Source organism: Oryzias latipes, chromosome 12, assembly GCF_053564925.1.
Source record: "Oryzias latipes strain Hd-rR chromosome 12, Olatipes_Hd-rR_3.1".
Taxonomy (NCBI): domain Eukaryota; kingdom Metazoa; phylum Chordata; class Actinopteri; order Beloniformes; family Adrianichthyidae; genus Oryzias; species Oryzias latipes.
Genome location: NC_136248.1, coordinates 13,567,311 through 13,583,489, shown reverse-complemented (window position 1 = coordinate 13,583,489; position 16,179 = coordinate 13,567,311). Strand labels below are relative to the sequence as shown.

At 38.1% G+C, this 16,179-nt stretch overlaps 1 protein-coding gene and 1 long non-coding RNA gene across 9 annotated transcripts in view; one reads left to right on the top strand and one right to left on the bottom strand.

Moving 5' to 3' along the window:
- LOC144996541 (uncharacterized) overlaps positions 1 to 1,210 on the bottom strand; it is a 39,532-nt gene extending 38,322 nt beyond the window's left edge. For 2 of the 8 annotated variants that reach the window (XR_013659460.1, XM_078956141.1), the window contains exon 1: positions 561 to 643. The gene's annotated coding sequence lies outside the window, so the exon portion shown is untranslated. Of the gene's footprint in view, positions 1 to 560; positions 644 to 998 lie in introns of those variants that run through there. The other 6 variants (XR_013659462.1, XR_013659463.1, XR_013659459.1 and 3 more) reach the window with 6 other exon arrangements.
- A 101-nt stretch (positions 1,211 to 1,311) lies between these two features.
- On the top strand, positions 1,312 to 4,258 carry LOC110016017 (uncharacterized). Its single transcript, XR_002291272.3, has 3 exons — positions 1,312 to 3,052; positions 3,337 to 3,510; positions 3,719 to 4,258. It is a non-coding gene; the product is annotated as an uncharacterized LOC110016017 (long non-coding RNA).
- Positions 4,259 to 16,179: the final 11,921 nt, after the last annotated feature.

The window sequence follows — 16,179 nt, the reverse complement described above, 5'->3', positions numbered from 1 at the left end:
AACACCAAAAGGTACCAACACAGCATTTATTCAGATCTAAGCCCTGTTCCAAATAAATTAATACATTTTAAAATAGTAATGGCAAATATTCAGTTCACACTAGCTGCCACAGCAATGTTGCAGAATTTGCAGAACTGCTAAAAAAAAACAGTGACGACAATGCACTGGCTTCTAAGGGCCTACAGATTTATTTCTTGGAAGTTAATTTAAAAAAAATATTTTTTTCCTGGTTTATAGATGAGTTTTTGGTATGGGAAATCGTGACGAGTATCTGGAATCACGGACCTCCATTTCAAAAAAATAAATAATCTGCAGGAGAATGTTCAAAATCAACAACACAGTGTAAACTTCGCTTGACCAACAATGAGCGATCATGACAACCTAAACAGTCTCTGTCACTGTCTTGCATTCGAGAAATGGTGGCTGCGCGCGCACAGCAGCTAAGGCAGGCTGACATATAAATGGGAAGGACCGCCATACTGGGGTGTAAAAAAAATAAAACGCTATTGGACTCCTACACATTACAGATTAAAATGATTAACGCATTGAATTCAACGGACCTGATAAATATCAGAAGGAATTATGGAGCTGGTCGTTTCAAAAGTAGCTGGCTTCCTTACTAAGAAAGACAGAAAGAAAGAAAAAAGGGGGGGGGGGGGGGTAGGCGGCAACAACAACCGGTGCATCAACGCCAGCGTACATCGATAAACGGCGACAGAATTATCTAGTGAAAAAATGTATATATTTCAATGTATTTAACGGAACGCGGTACAACACCAACAACAGCTTAATTTATTTAATGGCTGCATTTAGCTGAACTTCAAACGGCTGAGGCTAACCGTTAGCAAACTCCTGCTCGTAGTTTTCAATCTCCTCACAGGCACATACACGGTGGAACAGCAGCATTCCACTACAAAAAAGTTAGTCCTTACAGATAAAATAAGCGAACCCGCTTAAAACAAGTTTCCAACTTATTTTTGAGCAATTAGCAGACTTACCTCAGTCACAGCCTCTATCTTCCTCCGGCCGCTGCGGGATAACAAAATGGCGGAAGAAACGAAACTTAAGAAAGTAGAGTGGGCGTGGTCTCGCTGGTTTACTCCAACATATTTCCTCTACGTTTTTACACCTACTTAAACAAAAATTACTGATGGTAACTCCGAAAAAAGTACTCTCTCATTTTTCCTGTGTAGGTACAAAAGCTAAAAGATACTTACATGTACACTTAATGTAACGTAGTAACAGAGAAATTTACTTTTTTATGAGAATGCATGATTAGAAAAAAAATAACTTAAATTAACAGCTCAAAGACTAGAAATTTAAATTGAACTTAGGCCAAGTTAAAGTACACCATATAAGGTAAAAAAACATCAAATAATTTTGTCTACATTGTGCTTTTGCTCTAAATTAAATATAAGTATATTTTTACTTATATATAAGTTAAAAAAAACAGGCTCACACTAATACATGTTTCAAAGGTATTATCTTGATGCTCTGCACAATCAATAAAATATAATGTGCTTGTGTACTGTTCAGAACTAGTCATAAAAGATATGTGGTCTCTTAAATATATTTGGTTATTTAAATAAATAACCAACAACATATTAAATGATTTTGGGTGACGTTTCATACACTTTGAATTATTACTTTTGTCACACAAGTGATTGTACCTTTGTTTGTGGAATAAAGGGTCCAAATATGGGCCCTCTGATGGTTGGAAACATATTTGTACCTTTTTTATCCTTAAATGGTACATATGAGTACCCTAAGGTGTAATTATGACTCACTTAGGGTACATATTCACCATTTGTACCCTAAGTGTTCACAAACGTACCCCAACCGTACCCATTTTTCTGACAGTGAAGGATTTTCTACTACATTAAAAGTATTATTTACATTTTTTTGTCATGTTTGTTTGTAAAGTTTCAAGATATTAACTAGGATGTTGTAAGGGGATCAAACTGATGTCCAAAAGGTACAGGGATCATATGTCTGTTGATTAGTTTCTGTAACACTTTGATGTGTGATTTTGTGTTTCATCTTATCAACAAAGAATTTCCCGTGTTATGGCTGTCTGATACCCATGTCTCATCTTATCCCCAGATCTTTTTCCGTATTTTCCCATCAACATCAAGCCAGCATGTTGCTTCATGTCATCCTTTCAGATGACAACATTCAGAGAGTTTGTACTGAAGCTCTTCCAGAGACAGTGGATGAGCTGAAGTTGATGTTAATGACCCGTCTGAACCTGGAAGGCGAGGGCGAGATGATCATCCAATTTCAAGATGAAGAATTCAGAGGGGAATTCTGTAATCTCAACAACATGCAGGATTTACATGGTGAAAAAATTAAACTAAAGGTCATCATGAAGGCACCACCCAGCATTCCACAGTCAGACGACACACACTGCAAGCTTAGACACATCTTGTTGGTCCTCAGGCGAGACATCTGGACGCTCAAAGCCCTGGCCGAATCCGTTCCCCATACCCACTTTCTCTTATGACATTGAGTTAAAGCTCAGTCAAGGAAATGAACATTATCAGAAGGATGGTTCTCTTTTGCCACTTTCGTCTCACACTGACATAAAAATCGACATTCTTGACAAGGTTGGTCGTGCCATGTATGAGTACAATGCTTATCCAACTCAGAAACAAATAGAAGAAGTTGCCAAAGCCCTGGTTGAAAAGCACCCTTGCTTAAAAGAGCCAGGTTCAAAAGAGGGAACCTGCGTCAGAAGTATCGTATTGCTGGATTGCGTGAGCTTGCAGTAAACCACAAGAGGTCAGTAGGGCAGATAACCAGAAAGATGAAGAAAGCAAGGCGATGCGAGACCAATTTTCTCCCAGACTTCCCTCAAGGAAGAACTTCCAACAGCCTTGAGGAGGACAGAGAATCTCTACTAGATGAAGTCAAGAAGAAGAAGCCAGATTATTATCTAATTAATTCACTTATGGGCCAGACCTTTGCACTTCACAGAAAGGAAATAGTTGGGAACGAGCCACTTGTGACGGAGATTCAAAGCAGATGGCCAGCTTTGTTTTCAGAAAGACAGGTGAGTTCCAACATTATACACATGTTCCTCCTTCATTACAATTGAAATAATTTTGACACAGTTTTGGCTTGTCTTGACAAAACATACATAAAAGGCAAGTGTAGTATTTTTGACACCTATCCCTAGTTGTAGTTTGTCAAAATGTTACATTTGTCATAGCAATGCCTGATTATGCAATTAAAATATTGCTTCACTTTTATATCCATTTAAAATGATTTTTATTTGTCCAGGAATGAGCATCCTGTTCTTCTGCATGAAAAATGTTTTGTTTTCACTCTTTAAAGATTGGTGCTGAGTTCACACGTCTAGTATCTGCTGACCTTCTGAAGTCCTTCCTGAGTGGACTTGATCGATATTTGCCAAGACTGATCAACTTGTATGAAGCACAAAAGCAACGGAAAACAAATCTGGGACATGATGCCAAGCTCCAGAGTCTTCTTGTGTCTTTTGATTCTGTTGTAAGTACATAAAGCCGAAACGTTTGGTATGATCATGTGTTTATGAAAATACTGATTTGCAGGTATAAATAGGTTAAAAGATTAAGCACTTAAATTATTTTTTATTAGGTTAAAAGATTTTTACAAAGTAGATAAAACATTTTCAGCTGTTCAATGTTTGTGTATTTGTGGCTCTAAAGCCCAAATGCTTGTTTTGGTGGTTTTACAGAAGTCCAACCAGAACAGGAGATCCACTGCACTTCTTGTACTTCCATTCATCTTAAAAGAAGATCTCTCAAACTTCATTAAGTTCTCAGAGGTAAGATTGACACACTCCCAGTATTGATATAATGCATGATGTTAAAATTTAAAGGACATTCCTTCAAAAGTCTCACTATGTGTATTGATGTGAAGATCTGTAGAGTTTTCTCCCCATGTATATTGGTGACCATCTTTAACCCCTGCAGATAAAAGGCTGAAGCACAGACGTCAGAAGAAATAACCTAAACAAAACACATTTTGAATGCTAGGGTTATACAGTATATACACATTTTGTTCTCCTTTTTTTACTTTAGACCATGGACGCTGCAGAGGTCCCAGCAGAGACGAAAGAATTGAGTGTTGGCCTACTAGTCACCACAGACCAAAACACGGATATGACGGATCAGTCAAAGAACGTTGTGAATGTTTCCATAATCTTGGAGGGGTGCATCGTTTTGCGGGAGTTGCGAGATCTACCAAATGGCTTTGCAGTGCTGATCGGACTACTTTACTGCCTCAACATCGATTATCCAAAGGAACTGAAGTACACCTTCGAATTCATCCAAAAGGTAATCATGGATATTGGGGGTAGTGCATGCTCTGCTCGCGTTCATGGACTGCGGAACAAACTGCTTCAGGGAACGATGTAGAGACGTTCTTCAGAAAAAAAGCAGGGGCCACATTATTTTTGTTTGAGTTTTCTACAGTTGGAATTTACATTTTTGTAAACTGTTTAGGAGTCTCTGTTTATGGAAAGATGCAAAAATGTTCTGCACAAATTCCTGTGTTAGTTCAGTTGGACTTGTTTTTGACACATTTGCAAAATGTGTAATTGTAAACTTTGAAGTGTACTGTTTAGGAGAAAGCAAGTTATTTGTTCTGTTTTGTGACACACAGACACACGCACACCGAAACATCATCCCGCACGGTGACATGTTGTGAAAAAAAATTGTTTTTTTGTTTTTCTATTCTTTTTTTTCTATTTTTCAGTTGTGTTACAGTGTTTGAAATGGTAAGCCAACTGGTATTACTACGTGCAATGATACTCTGCGTATATCTCCATAAAATTTTACAACAAACATTGACACATACGTGAGTTTTAAACGTTGTTCTTTTCCTTGTTTCAAAAAGATAATTTTATACTGTTTCAATAACAATGCTTTTGAAATAAAATTTTTCACAAATGATTGAGATTGTCTTTAATCTAAAGTTATGTAGTGGATTTAATTTAGCATTTCTCATTACTTTGTGTTAAATTGTAACTCTGACCGACTTCTGCATTTAAGAAACTGAAACACCCTGGAAAAAATTCAAGTTGGCTCAACTTAAAATAACTTTTAACCTGGCTGCCTTAAAATTTTGATTTAAGATAGCAAAATGTTTCTAATAATTTAAACTCAATGATAGTTTTTCCAACTTAAAAGTTCAAGTTCACATAACTAATCGATTTGTTGTGGGTACTTAATTTTGTAGTTAAAAAGAACGTATAGTTTGTTGTGCCAACAATGCAAATTAAGTAACCGCAACAGAATTTTAAATCTGGCCAACACATTTGTTTAAGTAGTTCGAATATAGTTGTAAGTTGACATTACTTAAGAAATTAGTTGGACTTAATAGGAAAGTTAGTTGAGAATACTTGACTTCCTTAATTGATACAATAAAAATATTTGTTTATTTAACTTAAAAAATACATTTCCCAAAACAAAGCAATAAATGATATAAACTTGATCCTTTACGTTTGGGAAACAAATTAATGGGTTGAAGTTACTTGAAATAATTTGCCAGCTTTAATCAAAATTTTAAGGCAGCCAGGTTACAAGTTATTTTAAGTTGGATCAACTTGAGATTTTTTACAGTGTACTCTCAAATCTGGTTGGTCTAAAACTATATTATTTTCAGAAATATTGAACCTTCTCATAAAATAAGTATTCACAAGCAGATTTTGTGATTGTGTGTACAATTGTTCACATGTCACTGTTGTAGCATCACTTGAGATTCCTTGTACTGCACTCTTACTTTGTACATGCAAGATAGAGATTAATATGCAAATGTGTGGAAACTGCTTCAGTTTTCGTATTTACGGATTAACAAATTCAATTAATCAAATATTTGCCCCATAAGGGAAAAGAGCTAAAGGAGCTGCTTCATTTCTAGACAATTCTGGTGAAACTCAGGAGACATCATGGACCTCTGAGTACTAATTATGGACTGCTCAGTGCAGAGAAAAACACAATGGCATGCATCATTCAGAATCCTAAGTCCAGTATGACTACACAAACACAAGGATTCTAACTGAACTGAAACATTTTGAAATTATCCTTTTTGTATGTGAAATTAAGCTTCTCCATAGAAAAGCTAATGTCTATTTCATGTTTGGATCTCCTCGGCATTCATCTTTTTGCTTTTAACACGCCGTAGGCTAAAAGCCCAAATCACTCCGAGCACTTGAAAGCTTTTGTCTGATGAGACAGCATGTCAGTGCTCATTTAAGCACTGCAGTATTTCTTGTTTTGCAAGAATTTGCGAGCAGTTTCCTACCAGTGCCCCACTGGGTGAAACTTGTGAAAAATTTGGTACACAGAAAATCAGACTGACGTCACATTTAACATCTGCACTGTTAGTCCCCCCATCCCTCTCCATATGTCACAACCAGCTCTGCAGTTCAGCTGGCATCAGAGACTCACGGAGGGAAAGAAAAAGAGTCAGAGCAGTTGGATCGTGATGAGTGATTGTTGATGCGTTGAGCATACTAAAGACTAAATATTGCTGTTCTACATTTGGCCTTTGTGCACAACCAGTGTTCCTGTTTCCTCTCCTTATACCCAGTTACCCAAATTCATTGACTTTTTTTTAACCTGCCAATTTTATTTGATACATTACAGTGTGCTCTCCTCCCCCCTCCCTCCAAATGCATATTTTAGGAGATGGAGACAGCCCAGAATGACAGACTCTCGACATAAATACACCACAAACCCTGACCGTGCAGCTTTTTTAAAGCAATCAATGTGGCAGTGCGCCAAATGCATTGCCAGGCACAGAATGCATAAGCACTTCCTTACATAGGTTGATGAGGCTGGCATGTTATCACCCACCTCTCTCTCTGTTCCTAATTGCATGATAACAATAAAATCCACACACAAACACACACTTAAAGTCCCACTCTGGTTAACTTTTGATCTATTTTTAAAGCCTTACTGGTAGTCATTTAATTAGGATTATATTGTTTTTTGCAAAAATCAAAAAACCTGTGTTGTTTTTTCTTACATCGTTTATGCAGAGCAGCAGAAGTCTTGAAATTTTTACTTTAAGTTATCCATCTGTTTACATCAGGGGTCACCAACCCTGTGCCCGCGTGCGCCCATGCGCCCCCGAGCACTCCTTGTGGCGCCCACAGGGAATGCTCCAAAAATAGCACTGCTCATTTAGCAAATCAATAGTATGTGGCAATCTGGGGGTTAGCCCCGCCTTCAGCTTTTAAGGCTCATGGGAAGTGGGGAATCTCGGGTGTGTTAAATCACTTGGCAATTCAGTGCTTGCCATTAGTAATTGTGGCACTTTAGTTCTGCTGTCGTGAAATATATGGCAGAGTATATGGAACAGCCTGAAACTTGAGAATCGGCGCTCCTGCCTATGAGAAAGAGGCACGTGTGTGAGGAGGAGAAGGAGAGGGGTAGTGGGCGCAGGTTGCGAAGTAAAACGGCGCACGGAGACCATTGCGCAACACCTGGATCATCGGGGGGCTTAAATTACTCTGCTCATTCTAAAAATGTCATTCTTCAATAACTATTGCTGACATTTTTAATACTTGTCTGTATTTTCCATATACATTTTTTTTTACGGTTGTTTAGTTGGTGGTACTAACGTATAAATCAATACTTTGTTAATAAATTGAGGATTTTGGAGGATTTTTACTGTTGGTGTTGCACAAAATTAGGAAAATTCCAAATATTTTTGGAGTAATCCCAGTGATGACTTATATAATTTAGTTTTTAATGTTTTATGAGATCTAAACATGATTTTCACAATAACAGGTTTTTAAATAATCAAGTCCCTCTGATACGTTTCACAAAGACACACAAAAGACCAAAGACGCACACAAGACCAGAGACGCACACAGGACCAGAGACGCACAGATGACCAAATACGCACACAGGACCAAAGACGCACACAGAACATCACACACCAAGCAGAAATGAACTTATTGCTAAAAATGATGTCAGGACTTCAGCCCCTAAAAATCGACAAAAGAGCAAAGAAAACAGAATAATTTAGTTTTATTATTTCTAATTATCAATATTTCCTGGCTTTGTTTGTTCATATTTGTATTATTTTGACAGAATAAATTTGTTATTTTGGAATAATATTCCTGTCTGTTTGTATTCATATTTATGTTTAAAAAGTTAAAGAACGGTTAAAGTTTTAAAAGTTTAGCTTTAGTTTGTTCAATAAATGTTTATCTTGTTCGGCCCGCAACGTAAAGTGTGTTTTGGATTCAGGCCCCCTCTGCAACTCAGTTTGACCCCGCTGTAGTACGAGTCTAGAAAATTCATGCAGTTTTTTTTGTAAAATGAGCAAATAAAAATACTGCACACTAAAGGATGTCATCAAATTGTGTTTGTGTGTGTGTGTGTGTGGGGGGGGGCGCTTAGGAAGTTTTTAGCAAACAGGTCCTGTGGCGCCCTTCATACCACTTAGTGCCCATGAAGTAGCCCTCAGTCTTAAAAAGGTTGGTGACCCCTGGTTTGCATACTCTCCTGTTAGCTTAGAGCTCCTCATATGGAGAGAAATTAGACTCAGTCGGATTTGTGCGTAAATTAGGATTTGTGCATAAATTTGGATTTGTGCGTGATTTGTTACTCACATAATACGTTTTGTGTATAAGTTTAAAAAATATAAAATGAAAAAAATTCAAAATGCAATTTACGTATGCACAAATTAAGATTACAACAGCTTGAAACTACTTACAGACACACATCTTTAAAAAACACACACGAATCCCTTGTTACGCACACACGAAGCGAAAGTTACTCACGGATCTACCGTGAGACTGTTTTCACGTCTCACAAATTCGTCCGTAAGTGCTGCGTTTAAATACCAGTGGAATGCTCGGTCATTAGAATTTTCCTATCAGCCTTCCCTTCTAAACGTATCCAGACAATGACTCAATCAATACATGAAGAAAGTAGATGTTAGTGTTGAACATAGAGGCTACTTACTTCGGGGCGCTGACCACCGAGATGGGCCGCCATTCTTGCCATGACTCTCTCAGTCTGACTGCCTTTGATTTTCCCGGAAGAACAAAAACAGTGCCCCCTACTGGTCGTTCCTGTTACGCATTTTGTATCAATTCGGTGTCTCGGAGAATAATATACTTTTAATATATATATTCGCGTTGAATATTCATTCAGTCATATTCTCAGATAATATTTTTTATTTTCCTTTAAAGTTTTTTTAAGCCCTGCTGCACCCACTGAAGGAAATACATTTAGAAGGGTAGGCTGATAGGAAAATTCTAATGACCGAGCATTCCACTGGTATTTAAACGCAGCACTTACGGGCGAATTTGTGAGACGTGAAAACAGTCTCACGGTAGATCCGTGCGTAACTTTGGCTTCGTGTGTGCGTAACAAGGGATTCGTGCGTGTTTTTTAAAGATGTGTGTGTGTAAGTAGTTTAAGTAGTTTCATTTTATATTTTTTAAACTTATACACAAAACGTATTATGTGAGCAACAAATCACGCACAAATCCAAATTTATGCACAAATCCTAATTTACGCACGCACAAAGCAAGAATATGCATGCACAAATCCTAATTTACGCACAAATCAAGAATTACGCACGCACAAATCCGACTGAGTCGGATTTCTCTCCATATCCTCACAACCTCAACCTAACATTATCTCCTTTCACTTTTGGCTTTTCCCATCAGGGGGCGCCACAGCGAAACAACCTCTCTTTCGAGGAGGAGTTGCATGGATAACTTGGCAATGTTTTACGCCAGATGCCCTTCCTGACGCAACTCTCTCAATTCATCCGGGCTTGGGACCGGCACAGAAGCAGAGAAGGGAATAGGGAGCAGCCCGGATTCGAACCCTGGGTTCACGGACGGAAGGCGCTGCAAACCAGCAGGAGCTAAACTGGCTCCTCTTAACATAACATTAGAAATGCAACAAAAGTGGCGAACAATGTTGGAGCTGCCCAGCCATACAGTTTTGATCCAGATTCCAGCTCAAATGACAAAAAAAACAAAGACGTACATGGATCTAGTTGTCTGCAAATGCATCACAATATGAACAGTCTGCCTGTTAATCTTATACGACAATTGTTTTTAAACAATTGTCGTATAAGATTTAACTAATGTGTTTGGCTAAACACATTAATTTCCCCTTTTTTTAATTAAAATTTCCTGCTCTTATCTTTAATAAACAACACTTTAGTCACATGCTCCATATGTGTTCTAATAGCATACGTATTAACACAGAGAGTGACTTACAAAAGCATTTCAAGAGATTTTTTTTTTTAACCTTTTAATGGAAAGCAAAGAGACTACTGCCAAGGGACCATCTACAAAGTGCAAGCTCTGAGAACAGACCATTCTGTAAAAATCAAAAATAAATAAATGTTATAAATAAATATCTACATTTATATGAGCGCCCTACTACAGACTTGCAGCCTGTCCAGGATGTCCCGTGCCTTCGCTCGCAAGTGGCTGGGATAGGCTCTGGCAGCCCCGTGACCCTAAAAGAGACAAAACGGAGTAGAAGATGAATGAATACACTTATATGAGCTAGTAATGAAGACTCGTCAGTATGTTCTTTCTACAATAAACATTTTGTGAGAAAGTCAATCTTTATTTCATTTTATAATACATATTTTCAGGGATGCCAACTTATCATAAAACCTTGGAGTCAGACTCAGCGCAGAAAAAACAAGGACTCAATACCACAGCGAGACATGAGACAAGTGGAGTTTTGTGGAAGTGTAAGAGTGAAATAAAGAACCACAAGGTAAAAAAAAAAAGATTAATTATAAAGTAATAGTATATAAAATCATAACTTTTTAAAGAGCAACCCCTGTATAAGAGAACTGGACTGAGTGTGACATCACCCATAGAAAATTGTTTACTTTTAGCTCCAATCAAATGAAGTCAATTCAGTCGCCATTTTTCCACGATACCGACGCTGCCATCTTGGAACCAGATAAGGTTAGTGGTCCGAGCTGATCTGAGTCAACGCTTTTTTTTTTAATTCAACCTTTCTATGGCAACTACTGTCGCCAGTCGGGAGTGAGCTTGTTGGAAGTCCACACCCCTATCACTGAAAGCAGGCTCAGGAGAAACATCAAACATTTCAAACATTGAAGAACATGTTAAAAAAGTATCAGATCAAGAATAATAATTCTGACCAAAAGAATTACTGAGTAACAGCTGTTCATTTCTCTATAGAAGTCTATGGGATTTTGGCTTCTGGAACCAGCAGGTACTTCCCATTATACAATGAGGGCAGGGTCACTCAGTCCAAATTATCTTAAACAGTCAATGAGAGTAACAGCTAAACTATCCACCTTAACAATACAAGAAACAAACAAACTAAACTACATACTCATATTAAGACAAGACTCAAGGCATTCAGCCGTAAATGTTATGATAATAACAATACATCTGTATATTGTGGACACACATCAAGCTATAACTGTTATTTAAAAATAATTCAAACTTAAATATTGATGGGAAATGGGAATTTGCATCATTCTGTTCCAGATCTCAACCCATCAATCCTCTGATAACATGAATAAACTCCAGCTGGATTTTTAATAGTTAATAAATATGAAAAGAGCCAAATGTGCCAGTCTTTTGAACAGCTCTTTGAAATGAACTGATCCAAAAGATGTGGCTCCCTCTAATAAGCCATAAATCCCATCTCAATAAGGATAAAGTGGGTGGGATGCGTGAATTTTGCACACTGCGTAGTAAACCGTTTAGTGCTGTCCAAGGGACAGGTGCGTGCTCTTTGCGCACATCCTGGCTACTAAAAAATGAGAAAATCAGAGTTTAGTTTGTGTGGACATCCCACAGGCACACACGTATCATGTGCACGTCCTTTGGGTAAAGCATTTGCACGTGGTAAGAGAGCCAGTGCGCTCACTTCACTGCTGACAGTTACAAGGACTGCACGATACACTAACAACACGCACGACAATCGCATATTTGACATCCCTTAAAGTGGGCAAAAGAGTCACAAGAGAACAGATATACCTTAAGATGCGACCGCACTCGTCTATGACCTTCCACAGACCCAGACAGCCCAAAACCCCGCAGCATGTGACTAAGGCTTTAACGGCTAGTTAAAGCCTTAGTCACATGTTACAGTTTCATTTCTACGTGGTGTTTACGAGATACTTAAAATTACATTAATTCTTTAATAGGGTACTAAAATTAATAAATAATATAAAGAACTTTATGTGGTAAACACTCAAAATACATACCTGGAAAATGTTAAATCAGAATACATAAACTGTGGTTGATGTTTCTATTAGGAATGATACGAGTGCGACCCAGTAGTGGATTGCGTGTACAGCGTCCACATACGCGTAAAGATCCCCACTTATTGTAATTGAATAATCACCGCTGTCTAATTTAGGCTTAATTTATGGATCCTCATTCTGTTTTCAGCCTCAACAGATACATTTAAAAAATCAACTGGCAAAAAGTAACTTCAGTAAGTATATTTCTGTCATGACGAGAATGACGTGGCAGACCCAGACGCTGAAACCCGGAAGTAAACTCGGACAAGGAAGTCTTGGAACGGATTTATTTTGATTGTCCAAGAATGTAATACTGTAAAGTTGCATCGTAATGGTAAGTAGTTTCTGGTAGATTGTCGGCGGCGTCGATCTTGGATTTTGATGATGACGTCGTGGAAGTTGTGCCCGAGGCAGAGATCTTAGGGAAGCCGCTGAGAGCAAGACCGGAGCGTGACGAGGCTGAACGTCTAGATCGGAGCTGGAAGGACTGTGGAGTTCTTGACGAGATGGAACCAGGGATACTCATGGAGATGAACCTGAGAGCGAGCGACAAAGCGTGGTGAGTACAAGTCAAGACTATGAAACTAAGCTTAACTTGGAGGGCAGACATAAGCACCGGAGTGAGTAACGAACTGGCGATAAAGGCTGGGGTTCGATCTCCTTAAGAAGGCAGGCAGGTGATGAGGTGAGTATCGGCAGCTGTTTCCAATCAGAGGACAGAGGGGAGGCGGAAGATAGACTGCCAGAGGAACCATGACAATTTCAGCATTAGAAATAGAGGTTTGGTGAGGAATCAATCAAATGTGTGAGTCTCACGACCAATTTTCAATATTTTTAATAGAATTATGAATCCTAATAAAGATGCTCAATAGAACCCATTTACTTTTAGGAATTTTTATATTGAAATAATGCTCAATAGCTCTAAAGATACTGAAGCTACTGTCACCAAACAATCTGTAGTAACTAATCATGACCTCAGCAAATAAACAAAGTGAATTTCTGACATAATCTTTGTTGCAGTAGCACAGTAGGGTCATGATTAGTCATTACAGAAGGTTTGGCATCAGTAGCTTTAATATCTTCAGAGCTATTGAACTATTTTGAGCAAATTTGATCCATATATCAATATGTAAAAAATCCTAAAAATAGACTAAGTGATTTTCTGACATAATCTTTCTTGCAGTAGGACAAGAGGGGCATCCTTAGCCAGTACAGAAAGTTTGGTGACAGTGTCTTCAATATTTTAAGAGCATCTTTAAGATGATCTGTATCTCTTAAAAAATAAAACAATGTATATAATAAAATAAAGATTGGCTTTCTTGCAAAATATTTATTGTAGCATGAATATGCGGACCAGTCTTCATTACTAGCTCATATAAATATAGACGTTTGTTTTTGAGAGATTTTTTTTTTTTACAGAATGGTCTTTTGTTGGAGCTTGCACTTTGTTGACGGTTCCTTGGCTGCCAAGGAACCGTCTCTCTGCCGTGTCTCCATCTGCAGCGTCTCCTTCTGCAGCTCTAAGAGAACACTTCTCGTTTAAAAGAAAAAAACTTTTTTTTTCTTTTTAAATGCTTTTGTATGTCATTCTCTGTGTTAATACAAAGTGATATTTGTCACATTTAAACTTTTTTCAGGATGTTGATTCGCTGATGGCAATTTTTTAATTAATTTTTTTAATGCCCCCCAATCTATACAAACATCCAGTCGATAACAATCATGACCCTTGGTCTTATCCCCCCTCTCTAACATCCCTCTCTCTTCTTCCCTCCTTTCCTTTTCCGTCCGGTCCAACACCAAAGATTTTCAAACATGATTGAAATTAATAAAGTTTGGCCTCAATTACAAAAGGAGTTTATTCAGTCATACCTTTGGTTTGTCTGAAGATTAATAACCCCTCTTTTTAAAGTAAAATATGTCCAACACAAGAGGCCCTCAGCTCTCATCTGTCTGCCCAGCTGTTGGACAGGACAAGTTAAAAAAAAAAAATCATGACCCTTAAATAAATTAATAGGGTTTAAAAATGGGTGAACATATATTTTTCATGTTGTCAGCATGATGTACATTGCATGGAGTACAGTGTGTCTTCATAAAAAAATTAAATACAATAAAAAAATAGTTTATTTAAAGGTAATAATAACATCTCTTTTAGGCATGTAAAAAAATAAGTTGACTACCTGAGTTCATTTCTGACGATCTGGCATTTTAATGTGGCAACTCCTTCTGTCACATTTGACCAACTGGTGAATTTAATCCTAAAAAAAGACTTTGATGATTTCTATCATTTTCAGTTGTAAGAAATCATTCAATGTGCTTGCATGAAACTGCCTTCCAATAAACAATAAATAAACAAAACAAAGATAAAACTGTAAAAAAAACCTGCTTTGAACAGAGTGTTGCTGAGGGGAAGTCAAAGTCAAAGAAACTGCATTTTTTTATATTTGGTTTAAAGTTTGTATAGATGTGCATTCATTAAAACTCAGCGGGAATTCTCAGTTTGCAGAAATTTCACCCAGGTTTTGTCAGTTTCATCACATGTAGCTTCTTCTGTTGATGGTACTGATCCCTTTTTTCAGTTCAATATGCCATCTCTCATCACCTTTGCATCTTCGCCTAAATTCTCTCCTCACAGTGGCACGCTGAAGCCCTCCTTTCACCTTGTTTTCATCTTTAAAGTTCCGTCTTGCTCTGCTCACATCCGTCTCGTGATGTCACAGCTGTTCTTGTCCTCCAGCTCCTCTTCTTGACTTCTTCTGTCAGATTATCCACCATCCAGTCATAAATGATAACACAAGAATATCCAGCATAGAGTGTAAACATAACCTTTATTAATAATACATTATCTTACTTTTCTCAGAGCTGACATCAAACTCAACGAAAATGTTGGGCTTTACTTAAAGAAGATTATAGGATTTTCTAGTAAAGAAAAGTTTAATCCCACATGCTCAAAACATTACATCCAATCTGGCAACTGAACCTATTCGTATGTAGATTAGGAATAAAAAAGGCATGACCAAATCTTCTAAAAATAAAAAGATTACTCATCCCTGCACTCTTCTTACTGAAAACGTCTTCCTCCTCAAAGTGTGGTCATCAAACTGACAGCTCACTTGGCTCAAGAGGGATGAGCAACACTCATGAGGGGATCAAAACATCAATTTTGCCATTTCAAATTTTAGCACTCCTGTTGATGGAGCACAGAGGGCAGCCCAAGATGAGCTGTCCTTTATTCCTCTGAGCTCTTCCTGTCTCACACAGTCGTTTTTAGGCTGAACTGATTTTTACTACGTCATGACGGGGAATGCTTTTAACATGAAATAGCTACAGGATTTTCAAAGTGATGCTACATATGTGCATCTTCAGGTCATGTCAGACATGCTCATCAGGCAGTATGAATAACAGCATTGTTTGTTTTCTATATTTTGTCATGCTGCACTGTGGGGCAGTGGTCAGCGCTTTGGCCTCACAGCAAGAAGGCCCCAGTTCAAGTCCTGGCTGGGGGACCTGAAACAGAATCACCAATAGGGGACCTTTCTGTTTGTGCATGCGTGGGTTTTCTCCAGGGACTATGGTTCCTCCCACCATCCAAAAACATGATGCATGGGTTATTTGGTTACTCTAAATCGTCCTTAGGTGTGTATGGGTGTGTGATTGTGACCCTGCGACAGTTTGGCGACCTGTCCAGGGTGTCCTCTGCCTTCGCCCAAGAGTAGGCCGGGACAGGCTCCAGCAGCCCCGGGACACTGAAAGGGACAAAACTGATTAAAAGGATGAATGAATGAATGAATGAATGAATGAATGAATGAATGAATGAATGAATGAATGAATGAATGAATGAATGAATGAATGAATGAATATTGTTGTCAGATCAACAAAAATCTGAATTCCTACTGGGTTTTTTCCTAC